The sequence below is a fragment of the Dermacentor andersoni genome, chromosome 7, assembly GCF_023375885.2.
Source record: "Dermacentor andersoni chromosome 7, qqDerAnde1_hic_scaffold, whole genome shotgun sequence".
In the NCBI taxonomy this organism is placed as follows: domain Eukaryota; kingdom Metazoa; phylum Arthropoda; class Arachnida; order Ixodida; family Ixodidae; genus Dermacentor; species Dermacentor andersoni.
In genome coordinates, this window is record NC_092820.1 from 176,321,905 (window position 1) to 176,334,905 (window position 13,001).

The following is a 13,001-nucleotide window of genomic DNA, read 5'->3' on the forward strand; positions in this document are numbered from 1 at the left end:
GCGGGATCGAATCCCGGCCACGGCGGCCACATTTCGATGGGGGCGTAATGCGAAAACACCCGCGTACTTAGATTTAGGTGCACGTTAAAGAACCCCAGGTGGTCGAAATTTCCGGAGTCCTCCACTACGGCGTGCCTCATAATCAAAAAGTGGTTTTGGCACGTAAAACCCCATTAATTTTTTTTTCTTCTTTATAAACATATTTTCTTGCATTCAACAGAAAATAATCGTACTTAAGCGTCGCTTTACGACCGTACTTTTTTTTTGTTGTGACCTTGCAAAGTTCCATTTCTTTTTTTCCTTCGTGCCACCTCAGAGATGTCCTCGGAAATAACTATAGTTGTGCCTTTTAACTTCCTTACGTTATATAAATCCTGCTGTTTTTCTGTAAGCAATGCAAACGTTGCAGTTATGGGAATATTTTTTATCCGTAGTCGACTCAGCCTATGAGCGCTGGCTATTTCAACTGACTGGAAAACAATTTTGAGGTACATATTTCCAAGATGTGTTTTTCTGTGTCAATGCACTTGTCTCATGTGCTCCGACATCGGGGACGCCGTAAAAGACCAAATTACACCTTCTGTTACGATTCTCAAGGTCAACGTTTCACAGTAAATCTTCCAGTGCTCGGCCTTGATCTTCGCATTGCCTCACACATTTTGTGATGGCTGAATTAGTTGCATCGATTCGTTAACTTGTCTTCTGCTGACTTGATACGGAAACCAAGCTCATCTATAGCCAGCTTGTTTGCTGCTTGTGTATACTCGATACTCAATAGTTTAGCTTTAATACTATCTTGGCCTGCCAAAAGCTCCTGCAACATTTCTGTTGTGGAAGTTCGGGGATTTAGTTCTACGTCGCCGCACAAAAGCAGGAGAAAAAAATAGGAGAGCCGACGTCATAGGCGAAACCCATGCCTAGCTAGACCGATGTTGTATCCTCGAATGCGACACAATACATTCATATAACCGTATATCTACGGCATGTAAGAAGTACGAAAATCAGTATTACTAACCTGCAAAGCCTTCAGAAGTAGCGTGAAGCGCATTTCCGTAGTTGTGCCGGTTTCATGTACGCCCCACCGCAGCACTGAAAACATCCATCTTTTGAAGGTCGTGGACAGCCTTTTTAGCACCAGCGGATATGAAGACAGAAGGGAGATAATGGCAACGCAATGCGCCAACTTCAACAATTTATTCGCAGAAAAAAAAACACCTTTATACAGCATGCACAGCAGCGCCACAACTGCTCAATACGTCAAACTGAGCTTTCTAAAAAGGCCGTTTCTTTATCTAATAGGTCGATAGACGCGGTGCTTACAAAGCCTCCACCACTCCGATCGATAACCCTGTTCCTCAACAATCTCGCGCACATCTTCATATCTGCGTCTGGCCCGAACCACACAATCACTAAACAAAGAAGCGCAGCCGCATTCATGACAGTGACCAGACAGATTACCGTCACGGTTATGCGCTTCTCCCCACAGGACAGCGGCAACTCTTCACAGAAGGGTTGCAGATGCATCTTGGAGCACCCTGTAGGAAGTCGTCACGGCGGTCCACGAGACCGTCCGCAGAGCGACCAACGCCCAGTGCGTGAGTGGCGCGTTCTTCATTCGCCGCCGGCTGAGAGCGTCGCGACCAAAGCACGCCCCTTGTCGCGGTGGGCTGCAAGATTTTAGGCACGGGTCTGTCAACCGACAAACGCTGCTGAAAAACACATTTTGTCTTCACGCGACCAGCAATTTCTTTTAAGACAGTGCGCTGTCCTGTGTAGGTAAGGCACAACCTTTCGTTCGTTTTGCGTTATCTGCTGTGCACCGAGCGCTTTTTCTACACGACATCGTTTGAGCAAAATCTCTGCTACAGAAATTTGCAAGGACTTTAGAAACCGTGCATGCTGTAGACAAACGTCCCGATTGATACTTCAGGTTTGTGTAAATCCTGTGATGGCACTACGTTTTAAAGGCATTTTCAAGACATATATAGGTTAGCAATGCTCCTTGGAACAAATTTTGAATGAGCGGAGTTGTACGGTAACAAGGGCTCATTAGCTCTTGGCTTATACTATCCAACACGTGTGTTGGTCCGAGAACTCAAGCTGGATATCTAGAAACCGCAGTATACTCCTTCGGCGGGCGATTCAACCACCAGTGTTAGTGGATTAAGGGCATCAGTAAAACCTCTAAAAAAGTTTATCCCCTGTAGAATGTGCGTCCAAATTAAAGCTGCCCATCTTCAGTGTGTACACCAACGATCACCGACGGGTGCAGCTGCACATGCGCCGAAAACGTCACGTGTCGATCTGCCGGAGCCAGTTTCTCGCGGTGCCTGATGTCGTGCGACGATTCCTAGACGGAAAGAGCGCACAAGCATCCGTTTCGTTGCTGCACTGCCTAGTAACCTACAAAAGCACTAGAAGCAACGTGAATGGCATCGCCGTAGCTGAGCAGCTTGCACGCCCCCTTTGTCCACGCGTAAGCGCATACATTTTAAACTGCGCCGTGAGTAATCAGAAAAGCATTTCCAAGTTGTCTGATTAGCGCTGGCGACAAAAATTACTTGGAACCAACCACCGTGGTCGGAGCAGATCGCAAACAGGAATTTTCTGCGCGCGCACACATGCCTATTCCCAAACGACGTTGTTGTACGTACAGTCGCGGACAGAATAAAATGGACCATGGGATCTCCGAAAACGTTCAATTCCCGAGCAGCCTGTAGCAGTAACCAGTAAAACTGCCCACGACAACGTTGTTAGCATATTCTAGTCGAGGTCCAAAATGCAAATACCAGATGGCGTTGTGAGGTTGCGGAGATATTCAGCTTTTTTTTAGATTTCATGGTCCATAATATTCTGTCCGCGACTGTACAGTTATCGAACACAAAGGGCACACGGCCGGAACATATCTACACTATACCGCTGTAAAGAGCAGAATATTTATTATAGGAGAAAAGCAAACATCAGGCTGCTACACTCGTCGCCTCCAGTCTCTAAGTTTGCACACGATAAGATTGCAGTGCAGACAGAACGGATAAACCATATGCGAGCCTCTGCAGCTTTGGCTAAAGTATTTTGTCGTCTGCTCGCCGTGTTAGCCGAAACAGCGGCTGTCTGATCGCGCCTGCGGCCGCCGTGAACATCGTACGCAAGAATAAAGGGAAGACCTTTATTAATTATCTTTCTCCACCTTGCGGGTTTCCGCAGAACTATGACGTCAAATATTGTAAACAAGCGAGCAAACGCCAATCAGAGGGCGCTCAACGGCAGGCGCGGTCACGGGTGCGAAATGGTCGCGCACATGGCGCGACCATTTGTGGTCACGCGTAATGCAGCGTCTATGGAGGCGCCACTGATGGCCACCTAGCGGGCGCTTTCGGAAGCACGCTCGGGAGCGCTAGCAGACAACACTTTGCATAAAAAATGGCTCAAGTTCGCAGCTGCGATTTCTCTTTTCTTTTTTCGGGTGCCAGACTGCTTCTTCTGCGGTGACAGGTGCAGGAAAGGCGCGTGGTTCTATGAGAGCGGACATGTATACGATGTTGTCGGAGTTTGGGACAGCCAAGACTACAGGCGTAACGAGGCCCAGTTACGACGTGTATTAAGTAGCCGTTTCGTTTTGTTGACAAATGCGGTCTCTCGGTCATATTTTTAAAAACTTCTATCCATGCCATTACTGTTTCTGTACCTCAATAATAGGCACATATCGTTGGCGCAGACCTTTATCTCGAACAACTCCACACAGCGCGATGCCTGCATACATTGTAGTGGTCTCGCTATACCACTGAATACGCGTGGCGTCGCCAAATAACCACCGCGAAAATCGCTTCATGAAGAAAAATTGTTGAATTATTAATGGAAATGCGTACAATCGTCAATCCGGTCGTCAAGTGCACAGGTTAATACTAGTTAGAGCTGCACGCGCCGCCGACGCAATTCCGTTGTGCACGTCGATGAACGGCCTTTCGCACGCTTTTTCTAAATTCTCTTAACGATCCGCATGGAAACATACAACTCTTCCCACCTTTTCAGCATTCCTTTTTTCTCGAATGTTGCTGAAGAGAGAAGACACACGATATATTCAAAGGCGGAGCTGCGCCGACAAAGCTAATTGGGCGCTGTCGGCAAAAGGGTAGGCTTCCTTATATATATATATATATATATAGTTCACATTATAGGTATTTTACATATATAGGTATATGTCCTGCTCATACAGCAGCATACTTTAATAACTTCACTAGATGACGCGAACTTTTCAGCGGAAATGGAACAACAACACCACATGCAGCAGCTAACACAAACCTCGCCTTGAGCAACATCTCTTCGAAAACATTTTCCAAGTAACCACAGTATCGAAGATGCCCTCGGGCGAAAAGAATCAAGCTATTCAGAAATCGCTTGCCTGTAATCATTCCGATAAAAACAGCGTGATTTAACCCCACTACGAACAATTTAGGCGAGGTGAAAACCTCGTACTTAAAAAAATCAACAGCTCTGCGTGAAGCAACTAACAACAGTTAACATACAAGAAATCACGCCTAAAATAGATACAAAACATGTAACTGCGTGACAGATGGTGCAACGATTTAACAGGCAACATAAAAACCATCAAAATCAGTGCTTGAGGCCGCAGCAGCTCAAGGCGACGCACTCGTGTAACAACCGTTTTTTCACGGGCGCCACCATAGGATGGATGTATGGATGGATGGATGTTATAAGCATCCAATTTGGAACGGGGCGGTGGGTTTCGCCACCTAGCTCTTGCTATTATACTGCCTAATGTCCTACCTAGGTTAAAAAAGAAAAAAGATAAAAACTCCCACAAAGAAATTTTCTAACTCCCTGTTGTGAACTTTGCTCTTGTACGTCTCCGTTTTCTGTCGTTTCCCTACTTTTCTTCCACTAATCTTCCAATCGCCTCTTACTAATCTCTACTGCGGACATGTATACTTTTCCCCTGCTCTCGCTGAACCCAAGGGATTCAAGGAGGCCAGTGGTGCCTAAATTGACCGCTGGGCAGATGTCTTCACATTCTAATAAAACATGTTTCATCGTTTCCCTAGCTCTACCGCAGCAAGCACATGCTTCTTCTTCTTTCTTATATCTCGCTTTATAGGTGCGTGATCTAAGGCATCCTGATCTCGCTTCGAAAAATAATGAGCTTCCCTTTGAGTTATCAGAAATTCTTTCTTTCCTGATTTCGTGTTTTTCTCTTAAGTAGTTACTCGTGGCAGGATTCTTTTCCATTGCCGCCACCCATGAGATTATTTCAGCCTCTCTGATTTTCCGCTTGACGTTCTATGTTGCTGTGTTGCCCACCCTACAGGCCGCATACTTGCTGGTAAGCTTCCTAGTTCTTTTTCTCCACTGTGAATCAATGTTTTCCCTGTACAGATACCTCAACACTCCTCAGCCCATTTACTTTCTTCCATATTCCTCAGTCGTTCTGCGTCTGCTTATCGCCATCATGAACTGCCGCGAGGGAACCACATCACTGGCCTAAATCGCACAGCCAACGCCTTCGTCACTGCCCTGTCGTCTTTTAAGCGGCAGCACACCCTCCTAGGTGCTATGTTCGTTTGTACGCGGACAGCTTGGGAGCGCTGTAATCGCGGTACGCAAGCGGGTAAGTCACATGGTATCTTTTTTTGAGTGTATTTTGCGGGCATTCGCAGTAAGCTGAAAAACAGTAATACTTAATAGATAGAAAGTTTGAAACTGTCCAATTGGACGTTTTGCAAAGCGCTCTACAACTTTCTAATTGGATTTTTTTGCCTAACTTCGTTGCTTCAGAAGTTGGTTAATTAATAGTGAAATAAAACGAAGACTAGCCAATGGAAAGACACGTATAGGAAAATAAAACTTGACGTTTCGGGTCCCGTACGGGTTCCTTGATCTCAAAGCAAACACAGTGACTCTTGTTTAAATACAAGATAGATGGCGCAGTGCGCGGGTGCAGATTTCTGGCAGATTCCCGCGTCTCCTGTTTAGCACATGTTGCGTCATCTGAATGTGCAGTGACTCAAGCATTAGCCTTGCAGGTAGTTTCTTCTCTGTGGCGATAATGGATGCCGATTCCCAGTCTATGCAGTGACCTGTGTTCACGTGGTGTTCTGATAAAGCGTTTGAAGATGAGTTGCCCTTGGCGACATCGTACTAATGGTGTTTTATGCGTCTTTTGAAGCTAGTTTCGCCGACAAAGGTTGCGTCGCAATCTCTGCATCCATGGTATTTTATGCCCAACACCAGGGTACCTCGATCGTTCCAAGGGGTCTTTTACGCTCATCATTTGACCACGTAACTTGCTTGACGTGGCATGCGCAACCCAAGCGTCGCACTCATTAGAAACTCTTGCCAAAGCCGCGCTTACCCCGCGCGCATACGGAATGGCTGCGCGGTTACACTTCTTTGTAACCGCTTGGCGGTTGGGCGCTGAGGCGTTGCTGCTTTCAGAGCATTTGAGGTGGGTATCCGTTATGCGACAAGTCCTTCAGTGCCTGTTGCCTCGACTTGTTCCTTTTGGTCAACCAAGCGCACTGCTTGTTCGACGGCACAGGTCATCTTAGCTGCGTCCGGTAACGCGCCTGTATTGAAGTTGAGGCCTCGGCTCAGAAGACTTTGCTCAGCATAATCAAGATTGTGCGAAGAAAGGTTGTGCACACTTGTCGCTCCCCTGGCTCGTGCAGGAACACTCGTATGCGCTGCCAAAAGAAAGGAGAACTTACTTTCTTGAGACTGACGTTTTCTTTCTTGAGTTCCCACCTCTTCAATTTAATGAAGAGGCGAGTAACAACGTGGTGTCGATTTAACAGCAAGCCACACCCATAGTCAACCAATATAGATACCTGGGCGAATACATAAACGAAGGAAAGACTTACTCAAGCACCCACCAAGATAATCTGAAAATAAAAGGGAAGCGCAATGCAGCAATAATTAAACATAGGGCACTTTGGGGCCACAATTAATATGACGTGGTGCGTGTAATCTGGAAATGAGTCATGGTGCCAGCGCTGACGCTCGCAAATGCCATTCTGTGCCTAAAATCGGATATATGGTCAGGGTTGGAAGTTTACGAAAGATCGGTGTGCCGGTTGGCTTTGGGAGCCCACGGCAAAACCACAAAATTATTAAATTATGGGGTTTTACGTGCCAAAACCACTTTCTGATTACGAGGCGCGCCTTAGTGGAGGACTCCGGAAGTTTCGACCACCTGGGGTTCTTTAACGTACACCTAAATCTAAGTACACGGGCGTTTTCGCATTTCGCCCCCATCGAAATGCGGTCGCCGCGACCTCGTGCTCGCAGTCCAACACCATAGCCACTGAGCAACCACGGCGGTATAAACCACAAATGAGGCTGTGCATGGGTTGGGTCTCGTTTGAAGTCTGAGAAGCGCAGAACAAAATTACTTTTGAAGAAAGACTCAGGAACATGGGTGAAAATTAATGGGCGGCTAAAGTGCACAAGTATCTCTAACCAAAAAACGTGGACACAGAATGGAGGAAGAGCTCAAGAAAGTTGGCAACCAATTACAGGGTAATTGAAACTGTAGGTAGACAACCAGGAATGATCAGAAAGAAAGCGACAGAAACAGAGACAGCGAACTGGACGCAAGGAATGGAAGTTAAGAAAGACCGTGGAGATTTACAAGAATGAGAAAAAAGGAATTAGAAGGGAAAACTTGTACGATAACACGAAGTGCCTTGCTTTTTGAGGCTCGAGCTGGTTCCCTAAAGGCAAAAACATACCGGACCAAATATTCGCAATTAGATTAGGCGTGTGTGGAATGCGAAGGGATTCACCCGGCGAGACCGGTACGTAACCGCACAACTTCCAGAAGCACTTAGATTTAAAGTGTACGGAAGCATCAAGTGGTCAGCAGCCGAGATAAGTAAGAGAGATTTAGAGTGGGGAGGGGAGAAACAGGGAAGAGACTGATACAACCTGATCCATCACAGGCAGCGGTACAAGGTAGATAGAGAAGATTAAAGAGATTTATACAACAGTGCTAGGAGGAAAAGCATTTATAGCACAACTGAGTAACTCAAGCAGGCTAGGGGACGATTTGTCCCCGCCCCGTTTCAAAGGGCATGCGAAAAAAATCATCATCGTCATCTTCATCACCATCACTTCCCCCGTGAAGCTTTTCCACGTCTTTCGTGTACATTTCGTTTTGCAGGATGGTTAGAGCGTCCTTTCGCGCCACGTGCTTGAACACGTGCAGCCGGGTGGGACGTTGAGTGTTTGTAGCCTTTAAATGGTAGCTTGGAGGTGGCTAGACTAATAGGTATTAGTTGTTTTACTAAGTTTGTTTTGGTAGGAAATTGAGAGCGTGGCCGTGGTTTAATTTTTTTTTTTTTTTTTTTTTGCGAGAGCGTGTCATACCTTGGCTCTTCACGGCATTGATTGCTTTTCAACATTGGTGAGAGTTGCTTTGCAACATTTTGAAGATTGGGATACTGTACGTATCGGTTTTTGTTAAAAGGCATGTGCTCTGCATTATTATAGTATTATAGTATATACATCAGAAAAAGCCGTGCCATACATTACAAGAAAGCCGAGAAAGCGGGCAGGGTGCGGGGGGTCCCGCAAAGCAGACGAGGAGACGGATGAGAATGGAGAGGGAATCGACTCAACTGGCACACACTGTGCATGATGTCGATACTAGGCTGCAGAAATTGGAGGCTTTCCAGGAATAGCTTGTCAAACAAGTGGAAGAGTTCAAAAATGAGCTAAATAGGGAGCGTGATGCACGGCAGGCAGTTGAAAAAAGACTTGAAGCAGCCGAGGAAAAGCTGAACAGGGCCGCCATTGTGAACGAGAATGGTCGTGACAATGGAACGGAGTGCCCCGACGTGACAGGAGAGGGAGTGCCAGCAAAGTGCGTGGAATGCGTGAAACGTGGTGAAGGGTTAGTTGGAAACAGCGGCACCCACCATGAGGACGCCATGCGCAAAAAGCAGGAGGACAGGGGACAATGCCCCTTGTCGAGTCCGAATCACACAGAAAAGGAAAAAGGGAAGCAGGGAGAGACTCGGTGCTCAGAAGCAATTGTGGAGAGGGTGAAAGGCGATAAAAGAGTGGCGGTAGGGACATTTCCAGGGCGGACACGGGGTTCTGTCATGGAGCGAGTAAAAGCTCGCGGAAAATGCCCACGTGCGCAACCTTGTCATAGTAGCAGGTGGGCTAATGACGTCCTAAACAGGAAAGGGACAGGACTAGCACAGCGCTTGGCGAAGGGGGCGGCCGACTTGCGCGAACTATTCTCTCAGGTGCAGATCATGGCGCCTGCACGTACAAAGAGCCGTAGTGGCTGCTAATGAGGCGATTTGGAAAATGAGCCGAGAGAAGGGCTTTGAGGTTGTCGAAGTAAAGAGGGAAGTGAGAAGGTGTGGTGGTTTTGAACAAGACGGGATCCACTTCAAATACAGGCTGGCACGAGAAGTGGGCTGGCGACTTGGTGTTCGCGCTGTTGCTTTTTAGGGGGCCCATGGGCGCTCAGGAGGCCAGAGTAGGTAATATTGAAGAATGTCCCCTACGGGAACCTCGGAATAGCATCACCATCGATAACAGAAAAAGGAGGAAAGCAAGAAAAAGAGCTCGCCATGCAATAGGCTACATAAACATGCAGGGCGGCAGAAGAAAGGAAAAGTGGGCAGAGATTGAGGAGCAGTTAAATAGAGAACAAACAGGGGTGTAGCGGTTACAGAAACGCACCTTAAGGTACGGACACACTGGCGGCAAGACGCGCGCGGCACGCCGCCGGTGGCAAGAACGCCGCGCGGCAGAGAGGCCACATCGGTGTGCGCGCGGCGGCCGCCGCGGAGTCACGTGACAGCGCTGATCTCGCCTTGTCTCGAATTGCGCGAGCATAGGCGCGATATCGCGGTTGTCGCGCGCTTTTTCCTGGCTCGGTTAGCAGATACCGTGCTGATGGCGTTGATTCCTGCAATGGCAGATGCAGACGACGATGTTCTGACGACGATGAGCGTTTTGGTCATTGTGTGTTCTCTGCTGTTGCGACGGCGGCGCGCGCAAAAGGCACGCAGACGAAGCACTAGCGCTGTTTGTCGCGGCTGGCTCGGAGCGCTCGGTCGTCGATCGTGGTTCCGCCGCCGCCGCTGGAAGTTAACTTGGGCAGTAGCCACGAGGTGGCGCTTAGGAGAAAGCCCGGACGTCTCTCATTGGTTCGCGGCACGCGGCAAGCCGCCGAAAATGGCTCCTTGACCCATCCTCTGCGCGGCAGACCAAACCGGTTCCGCGGCAGGTTTCGCGGCACGCGGCGCGCCGCCGGCGGCGTGCCGCGCGCGTTTTGACGCTAGTGTGTCCGTACCTTTAGAGACTCGGAAGAGCCGCCAGTGGTTGAATATTATGTTTGGGAAGGGTGCAACAGAACTAAGTCGGAAAGAAAGGGAGGGGAAGTCTGAATGCTCATCCATCAAGGAGAAATGGAAAAGAGTAAATTCAAAATGGTCAAGATCATCTTTGGCTATCAGGTACAATGAGTTGGGGAAAATTTTAGCTGGGTGCTACGTATTTGTACACCGGAAATAATTGCACAGAGAAGAATAGAGAGTTAGTGGAATGCATAAGCGCTGATATTAAGGATTTCAGGAATGATGCTGAAATTATCCTAGTAATTGACATGAGTGTCCACATACAGGATTTAGATGGCTATACCGACAACAATGGGAAGTCAATGCTAGACCTTTGTGAGCAACATAACCTCGTTATCGTGAATACAGGGTCTAAGTGTGAAGGGCAGATCACGTGGGAAGTGGGAAACCAGCTATCAACCATTGATTACTGTCTGATGACAGAATGAATTCATGATTAGTTGAGAGAAATGGTCATTGATGAAGAAGGGTATAGCAGCATAGGGAGTGACCATAAACGAATCATTTTGAAAATGGGTATGTAGTTGGGAAAGAGAGCAAGGAGTGCAAAACGACCACTTCAAATTTGAACGCTGAACAAATAACAAATATAGTCACTAGAGTCGAGGAAGAACTTGGCAAATAGCCAAGTAAACAGTGGGAATACAGTAAGCTTCGAAGTGCAATAATGACAAAAATACGGAAACAGAAACAACATGTTCGTTGGAAAAGAAAAAAAGAAATCGAAAAGCTGGTGGAACAGGGAGATACGAGAAGAGATCGCAGAACGACAGAAAGCATCTCGAGAGCACAGGCAGGTAAAGAAGGCGCAGTTGCCACAGGATGAAGTAACCAGTAAATGGGAAATATACCGGGAGAAAAAGTCTGTGGTTCAAATACTGGTGCAAGCAAAATTAAAAGGTGGACGTGAACGTTGGTTGTCAGAAACACGTGAGAAAAAGAAGGCCGCACCTAGAATATATTGGAATCACATAAAATTATTAGGCAAGAAGTCAACAACAACATATCCTAGACGAAGATGGAAACAAGGTGGAAGGGGAAGCGGCTTTAAATTACATCCAAAAAATAACAGCCGAATCTTTCCAAGGCAATGACGAGTTTGTATTCGAAGAAAAGAAAAAGAACATGAAAGAGAATAAGATGGAAAAGGAGCTGATGATGACAAATTTCCACTGGAAGGAAGCCGAAGAGAAAATTCCTAAGCGCACAGCCACAGGGCTAGACGAGGTTTCCGTTGGGCTGATTAATGAACTAGGACCAGAAAGTAAGGAAGCTCTGGTGAAAACAGCGAAAATAACTTTAAAAGATAGAAGAATACCAGACAGTTGGCGACGAAGTAGAATTAATTAATTTATAAAGGTAAGGGGGAGAAAGATAGAATTCACTCGTATAGACCGTTGACCATTACATCGGTAATCAACAGGCTAGCAATGCTGGCAATCATATTAAAGCTTCAAGCATGGGCAGAGAATAATGGCATTTTGGGAGAGCTTCAGAATGGCTTTAGAATAGGTAGGCGTATGGATAACTTGTTTGTTCTTACTCAGTTTATTGAAATATCAAGAGTAGAAAGCGGACCGTTATATGTGGCCTTTTTAGACATTGCAAGAGCCTATGACAACGTAGTCCCGCAACATTTTGTGGGATATTTTGAAAGGGGAAGGCCTAGATGACGATTGTCTGCAGCTTTTAAAATAGATTAACCTAGAAAATACCATTCGCGTTGAATGGGAAGGGATGAGGAGAGAGGATAAAGTTGATATCAACAAGGGACTGAGGCAGAGGTGCCCTTTATCCCCACTGCTGTTTTTGATGGACATGGTGAGGATGGAGAGGGCGCTAGGAAGTAATATTGGGTTTAATCTCTCATGCAAACAGGCGGGTACAGTAGTAGAGCAACAGCTTCCAGGTTAATTTTATGCGGACGACATTGTGCTGCTATCTAACAAGCAAAGTGATTTGCAACGTCTGGCTAATATCTGTGGACAGGAAGGCAAGAATTTAAATTTGAAATTTAGTGTTAGAAAATCAGGTGTTATGGTATTTAGTATTATGGTATGGTATTATGGAAAACAATGAACAGACAGTGGAAATACAGGGCCAGGAAATATCTCGGGTAAGAGAATATAAATACCTTGGTACATGGATAAACGAACGCAATAGCTATATGGAAACACAAGATGAAACAATAACAGTAAAGGGCAAGAGAAATGCAGCTGTTATTAAGCAGAACGCGCTATGGGGATGAAATAGGTACGAGGTGCTCCGGGGTATGTGGAAAGGTGTAATGGTTCCAGGACTTACTCTCGGAAATTCGATAGCTTGCTTGAAATCAGGGGTACAATGAGGACTCGATGCGAACCAAAGGTCAGTGGGTCGCCTCGCATTGGGCGCTCACGGGAAGACTACAAATGAAGCTGTGCAGGGTGATATGGGCTGGACTAGTTTTGTAGTGAGGGAAGCTCGCAGTAAAATTATGAAGACTGAGGAATATGGAAGAAAGTGAATTGGCTGGGAGAGTGTTTAGGTATCTGTACAGGAAAAACATTGATTCACAGTGGAGGAAAAGAACTAGGAAGCTTACCAGCAAGTACGAGGCCTGTAGGG

At 46.7% G+C, this 13,001-nt stretch overlaps 1 long non-coding RNA gene across 1 annotated transcript; it reads right to left on the reverse strand.

The window, feature by feature from the left end:
- Nucleotides 1-1,179: 1,179 nt before the first annotated feature.
- LOC140219534 (uncharacterized) lies at nucleotides 1,180-6,832 on the reverse strand. The gene is made up of 2 exons (XR_011895883.1): nucleotides 6,723-6,832; nucleotides 1,180-1,667 (listed from the first exon to the last, which is right to left on the reverse strand). It is a non-coding gene; the product is annotated as an uncharacterized lncRNA (long non-coding RNA).
- Between the last annotated feature and the right edge of the window lie 6,169 nt (nucleotides 6,833-13,001).